Below are 7,733 nucleotides of genomic sequence, written 5' to 3'. Positions count from 1 at the left end.
CTTTGGAGTTAACATCTGATATTAATACAGAGGCAATATCATTGGATGGTGATAAGGAATAAGGAATTAAACTCTAATAGCGTACCGTGCACGTGACGTCACCGTCTCAAGAGCAACGCCCCTTTTGCCGCTTAGGTAGGGCATACAGGTAGAGAACGCCCGTAGCAACCAGCTATTACACGCACAACAGAACCAGCGATATGACCGACTTTGCAGCCATTAAACTTTCCTAAGACGATGTCCCAGGCGCACGGTTTACTGGTCGCACTGTCGAAGAACACACCAACTTTCAGCTCAAACGATGGCTTGAGTGTCGAGGGCTTAAAAAGACCGGAAAACGGGCCGAGTTGATCGAACGGTAAGCTTTGTTTTTTTTCCTGCGCTGCAGTCATGGCTTTGTCGTTTTTTTTGTTTGTAATCACCGTCCAGGAATCGGTATATGATTAATGTTTGTCTTATTTGAAATGTTTTTGAGTAGGCTATCCTGGTAGCAGGGTATCATGTTAGCGCCTGCTACCAGGATAGCCTATATGCTATCCTGGTAGCAGATGCTTCATTATTAACATGTCAGCCACCAAAATACTCTTACCTGTTCACTACTTGATGTCGCTGGAATTGGGTCAGGATGTTCTTTGGTTGGGCCCTTTCCTCCGACAAAATGCTTGCTACATATGTAGGCCGACCGCACCGGTGTACCTAGGGCACACATTTCTCCTTGGCACTCTTGAATTTCGGGAAAGTAATGAAGAAAACATCCTTCATATGTGGCCGATCAGCATACCTCAAGTCGCTGTTGCACGTTCCATAGCAACAATGTTTAAAAACCATGGTCTTAGATTTGGAAAAAGCAGTCCTTTTAACGAGTAAAACCTAGGCTAACGCACGTCTCTTTTACAGCGAAACAGCGGCGGACTTTGCAAGTTTGCCCTACTGCGTACCACGTGATGTGACGTCATCGTGACGTTACGTTTCTAAAAATAGCTCACTCGCGGTACGCTATTGCAATTACATTGGGGTTCTCACAGCCTGCCGGATAAACCTCGTCGGTTAAAAGTCCGACCAGATCATTTATTCCAGCATAAATGAGTTCATAACAGCTAATTAACTAATGCATTAGTGGTATAAATCCTTACAAGCTTATGGCTAACATCACCAATATTTGAACTATAGTTTGTTATAGCGGAATTTTGAGTTGAATTATTTATTACTTAAATTATAATACCAAATTATAATAAATAATAATAATAATAAGCATATTCAAACAGCTTCTGGCATAACAGTGACTGAACCAGCATCTTCCAAAGGCCGCAGAGCCCCAGATCTTCCTCTACGTATCACGGAGCAATTATGTGCTCAGGAACTTCAGATAACTTCTCTGTGATACACACCAGGCCCTGGCAGTATGTTTATCAGACATGATATTTTCCAGTATTAGCTTGGGCCTCTTGTCGGAGAATAGGGGCAGAAACGTGGCAGAAATAAGAAAAGCCAAAGGATAACAAACAGGAATAATCAATCGTACTTAAAAGTCATAAACTGTCAGATGAAGCCTGCCACTGAGACAACATCAACCACTAAGTCATATAAGGGTTTATTAAACATCAGATCTCTGTCAGGAAAATCCCTTTTAATTCATGACTTCATTACTGACAATAATCTTGATGTAATGTTTTTACGAGAAACATGGTTACATGAATTTAATGATGTAGCTATTCTGTTGGAGTCAACTCCTCCAAACTACAATTTTCTTTGTGAGAGCAGACAGCAAAGGAAAGGTGGAGAAATGGCAAGATTGTTTAATGATCCACTAAAGTGTAAAAAGGTGTTTTGGGGAAAATTTTACTCTTGAACAGTTGGCTCTCAAGGTAAAGAGCCCAGTACGAACTATGTTTCTGAATGTTTACAGGCCTCCTAAGCCCACATCAAACTTTTTTAATGATCTTTGTGACCTCCTATCTGTGATATGCATTGATTATGACCATTTAATTATTGTGGGAGACTTTAATTTTCACGTTGACAACCCTGAAGACAGAAGTGCAAAAGAACTGTGTGACACACTTAGAAACTTTGGTTTAACTCAACATGTTAAACAGCCAATGCACAAACAAGGACATATTTTAGACTTGATCATCACTAAAGGTCTAAAAATTTCTAAGGTCAATGTAACCGATGTTGCCTTATCTGCTCACTTTTCTGTTACCTTTGAAAGCATAATTTCCCGTGACTCATTTAGCCAAATGGACATTGTAAGAAAACGCACCTTTAAGGACAATGCCAAGGAAACTTTTATTCAAGCTTACTCTGCTACTTCAACCTTGGGCTGCAACTCAGTAGATGAGCTAGTAGATAACTTTCAGTCTAAAGTCTCAGACATCATTGACTGCATTGCTCCAGTTAAAGTGAAAGTTTTTTTCCGGGAAGAAAAAATCTCCTTGGAGAAATGCTCCAGCAGTTAGAAGTGAAAAAGGTAGTGTCGAAAAGCTGAACGCAGGTGGAGAAAGACGAGACTCCAGGTTCACTATGACACCTATAAAGAGAGACTTTACAGATATGTAAAAAATGCAAAAAAATCCTTCTTCTCTGAGATCATCAACCAGATCATTATTAATTCTTGTGCGTTTTTTGCCACAGTCGACAGGTTAACAAACCCTCCTGTGTCCGTGGCTTCTGAACTCCACTCCACCAGGGCCTGCAATGAATTTGCTAATTTCTTTACTGAGAAAATGCTAAAGATCAGAGGATCAAGTTCAGTACCAAAGTTGTCTCCAACTAGAATCGATCTTGACCAAATGACCCAATTCAGCCAAATAAACTACAAAAGCTTACAGGAGATCATGCAGCAGCTAAGTTCCTCCTCCTGCGGCCTTGATGTTCTACCCACAGCTTTCTTTAAGAAAGTTTTGCCTGTCATAGCGTTTGATATGCCTCAGATAATAAACACCTCCCTTCTGTCAGGTGTTTTCCCGCAGTCCCTAAAAACAGCTAATATCAAACCACTGCTGAAAAAGAACAATTTAGACATACTACTACTCCAGAACTACTGGCCCATCTCAAACCTCCCCCTTATCAGTAAGATTATTGAAAAAGCTGTGTTTCAACAATTAAACACCTTCTTAACAACGACCAGCCGCTTTGATGTTTTTCAGTCAGGTTTACGTGCTCACCACAGAGACCGCCCTTATGAATGTGTTTAATGACATCCATATAAATACAGACCAGTGGCGGCTGGTGCTAATAAAACTGAGGGGGGCGCACACAAACAAATGAAAAACAAACAAAACAAATCTTAAAAAATAGCACTATTTAAACATGAATTTTGCCCTCCTTTCCTTCTGCCCAGCAAATTTCTCAATTATATTCTTGTTAAAGTCAGTCAGCTCTGTGACTAGTCTTTTCTCCATTGACAACATGGCCACTGCATTCAGCCTGTCCTGAGTCATTTAGTTTCTCAGAAAAGTCTTGATTCTTTTCAGAGTTGAAAAGCACCTTTCAGCTTCTGCTGTGGTCATGGGTGTGGTGATGAGGATCTTCAAGAGCGTGACAGTTTCTGAAAAGTCTTCTTCTAGATTGTTTTCCTGATTTTAATAACATTTGCTGCCATTTTTAAGGCTGTGTTATGAAATGTGTTACAGCATTTTTGTGGGACAAGATTATACAAAATTTAGTAACCAAATGTTTTATTCCCCATTACCCATAAACTTCAGTACAACTTAAATAATAATATATCTTGCTGACAAACATTACATCAACATACCTACACAGCATAGACACAACTAAAGGTATTTCTAACTACAAAGCACATCTTCCTAATATATTAAATAACATTACTATAAGTAACAGTGATTTTCCACAACAACTCACCTCTGCAGCAATCCTTTCATGGTCTTCTACACTGAATGTCCGACGCCTCTTCACTGGCTGCCTACTACCTACACTGCTTTTTCCAACCATGGATGGGAGAGATCACTTGCCTGCTGCTGAATTTGTAAATTAAGACGATCCGGTCCAAGCTCCTTTATCCTGTTTTTTTCTTCAAGTGAACGCTTTGTAAAAGCATTTTTTTGTAAAGACAAAACAGAAGTTTCTCTCATTTTGAAACTACTCCACTTTGCAAACGTTAACGTGAATCAACCTAACAAACTGCAGCTGCGCTGAGTCGAATCGGGAATTGTCCAATCACACAATGTTTTTTAAAAAATTATCCAGTACTGACACTCTACCAGTAATGACACAACAGAAAAGGTGTGTCCGGGACGCAGAGCGGTGCGCCCTCTTGAAAACCCTAGATAACCAATTAAAAGTCAGCCTCAGATCACGTGCTTGCCCAAGTTGCTGCGCCTACATTCACTCCCATTAGACCGGCGCCCTGCACATAGGAAAGGAGGAAGTGTGCACAATTCAATTCAATTCAATTCAATTTTATTTATATAGCGCCAAATCATGAAACATGTCATCTCAAGGCACTTTACAAAGTCAAGTTCAATCATATTATACAGATTGGGTCAGATTATACAGATTGGTCAAAAATGTCCTATATAAGGAAACCAGTTGATTGCATCAAAGTCCCGACAAGCAGCATTCACTCCTGGGGAACCGTAGAGCCACAGGAAGAGTCATCTGCATTGTACATGGCTTTGCTGCAATCCCTCATACTGAGCAAGCATGAAGCGACAGTGGGAAGAAAAACCACCCATTAACGGGAAAAAAAACCTCCGGCAGAACCGGGCTCAGTATGAACGGTCATCTGCCTCGACCGACTGGGGTTACAGAAGACAGAACAGAGACACAACAAGAGAAACAAAAAAGCACAGAAGCACACATTGATCTAGTAATCTGTTCTACATTAGATGGTAGTAACGGGTGAGCCGTCTTCTCTGGATGATGTCACAGTTAACAGAACGCCAGACCAGGTGTACCTACTATGAAGAGAAAAGAGAGAGAACAGAAAGTTAAAGCAGAAATGACAACACATAATGCATAATTGAAGAACAGTAGAACTCAATATAGTGAGAAAATTAGATCCTGATATACTCCAGTAACCTAAGCCTATAGCAGTAAAACTATAAAGGTAGCTGAGAGTAACATGAGTCACTAGTTATAATTTTTGTCAAAAAGAAAAGTTTTAAGCCTAGTCTTAAAAGTAGACAGGGTGTCTGCCTCACGGACCAAAACTGGGAGTTGGTTCCACAGGAGAGGAGCCTGATAGCTAAAGGATCTGCCTCCCATTCTACTTTTAGAGACTCTAGGAACCACCAGCAGACCTGCGGTCTGAGAGCGAAGTGCTCTGTTAGGAACATACGGGGTAATCAGAGCTCTGATATATGATGGAGTTTGATTATTAAGGGCTTTATACGTTAGAAGAAGAATTTTAAATTCTATTCTTGATTTAACAGGAAGCCAATGAAGGGAAGCTAAAATTGGAGAAATATGATCCCTCTTGTTGATTTTCATCAGAACTCTTGCTGCAGCATTTTGGATCAGCTGAAGGCTTTGAACTGCATTTTGTGGACTTCCTGATAGTAAAGAATTACAATAGTCCAGCCTTGAAGTAACAAATGCATAGACCAGTTTTTCAGCATCACTCCTGGACAGAATGTTTCTAATTTTGGCGATATTCCGGAGGTGAAAAAAGGAAACTCTGGAAACCTGTTTAATATGGGATTTAAATGACATGTCTTGGTCAAAAATAACACCAAGATTTTTTACTTTATTACCAGAGGCCAGGTTAATGCCACCCAGATTAAGTGATTGGTTAAGAAGTTTATTTTTTGAGGACTCTGGCCCAAAGATTAAAACTTCGGTCTTGTCAGAATTTAGATGCAGGAAATTTAAAGTCATCCAGCTTTTGATGTCATCAAGACATGACTGCAGTCGAAGTAATTGATTGGATTCATCAGGATTTATGGATAAATATAGCTGAGTATCATCAGCATAACAGTGGAAATTAATCCCATGCTGTCTGATAATTTTGCCTATCGGAAGCATATATATAGTAAATAGAATTGGTCCAAGGACTGAACCCTGTGGTACTCCACAGGTGACCCTAGAGTTTGAGGAAGATTTATTATTAACATGAACAAATTGGAATCTGTCTGACAGATAAGATTTAAACCAGCCTAATGCTTTCCCCTTAATCCCTACAGTATGTTCAAGTCTTTGTAGGAGAATATTGTGATCAACTGTATCAAACGCAGCACTGAGATCTAACAGGACAAGTATAGACACAAGTCCATTATCTGAGGCCATGAGAATATCATTAGTGACCTTCACCAGAGCTGTTTCAGTGCTATGATGAGCTCTGAAGCCTGACTGAAACTCCTCAAGTAGGTCATTACTTTGTAAATGTTCACAAAGTTGATTAGCAACTACTTTCTCAAGAATTTTAGATAAGAAAAGAAGATTAGATATAGGTCTGTAATTTACTAACTCATCTTGATCAAGAGAAGGTTTCTTAAGTAAAGGTTTAATAACAGCTACTTTCAAAACCTGTGGTACATATCCATTTACTAAGGATAGATTAATCATGTCTAAAATAGTGCCACTGATCAAAGGGAATATGTCCTTAAACAACTTGGTTGGGATTGGGTCTAACATACAGGTAGAAGGTTTAGATGAAGCTAAAATTTTAGATAGCTCAGAAAGCTCTACTGCTTCTAAACAGTTCAAACACTGCGCAGATTCTAAAGATTCCTCCAATGCTGCCTCACTTACTGAGGACGAGGTAATCATGTTTGGGAGGATGCCAATTATTTTATTTTTAATGGCATCAATTTTATTTATGAAGAATCCCATAAAATCATTACTACTAAGAGCTAAGGGAATGGATGGATCAACAGAGCTGTGGCTCTGGGTAAGTTTGGCAACTGTACTAAAGAGAAATCTAGGATTATTTTTATTCTCTTCAATTAATGATGAAAAATATGCTGCTCTAACTCTGCGGAGGGTCTTGTTATACAACAATAGTCTGTCCCTCCAGATTAAGTAGGATTCCTCTTGGTGTGTAGAGCGCCATTTTCTCTCCAATTTCCTAACATTGTGCTTCAAGGAACGCAGCTCTGAATTAAACCAAGGAGCCAGCTTCCTGTGAATAATCACCTTCTTTTTCAAGGGAGCTACATTGTCTAATGCAGAACGCAATGAGGAAGTCACATTGTTAGCAAAGGTATCGATTTGTGAATGGGAAGAAACAGCAATGCTGCCATCTACAGGGCATTTCTGCAATACGGAGGATATTAAAAAGGGGACAGACTCTTTAAGTTTTGATACAGCATTATCCGATAAAAATCTACTATAATGGAACCCTCTTTTGGGGGTGGAGAATTCAGTTAGATTAAACTCAAATGTTATTAAAAAATGATCAGACAGGACAGGGTTGTGAGAGAATACTGTTAATTCTTCACAATCAATGCCATATGTCAGAACAAGGTCTAAAGTATGGAGCCGAGAGTGCGTCGGTTCATGCACATTTTGAGCAAAACCAATTGAATCTAGGATAGTTTTAAAGGCTACACTAAGGTTATCACATTCAGTGTCAACATGGATGTTAAAATCACCCACTATAATAACCTTATCAGTATTTAACACCAAATCAGATAAGAAATCTGACAACTCATCCAAAAACTGAGTGTAAGGGCCTGGTGGACGATACAAAACAACAAACAGAAGAGGTTTTATTGCTTTGCAGTTTGGATGAGGGAAACTGAGGGTTAAATGTTCAAAAGAACTGTAATTAT

Source organism: Fundulus heteroclitus, chromosome 5 (assembly GCF_011125445.2).
Source record: "Fundulus heteroclitus isolate FHET01 chromosome 5, MU-UCD_Fhet_4.1, whole genome shotgun sequence".
Lineage (NCBI taxonomy): Eukaryota > Metazoa > Chordata > Actinopteri > Cyprinodontiformes > Fundulidae > Fundulus > Fundulus heteroclitus.
Note: the sequence above shows the minus strand (reverse complement) of the source record.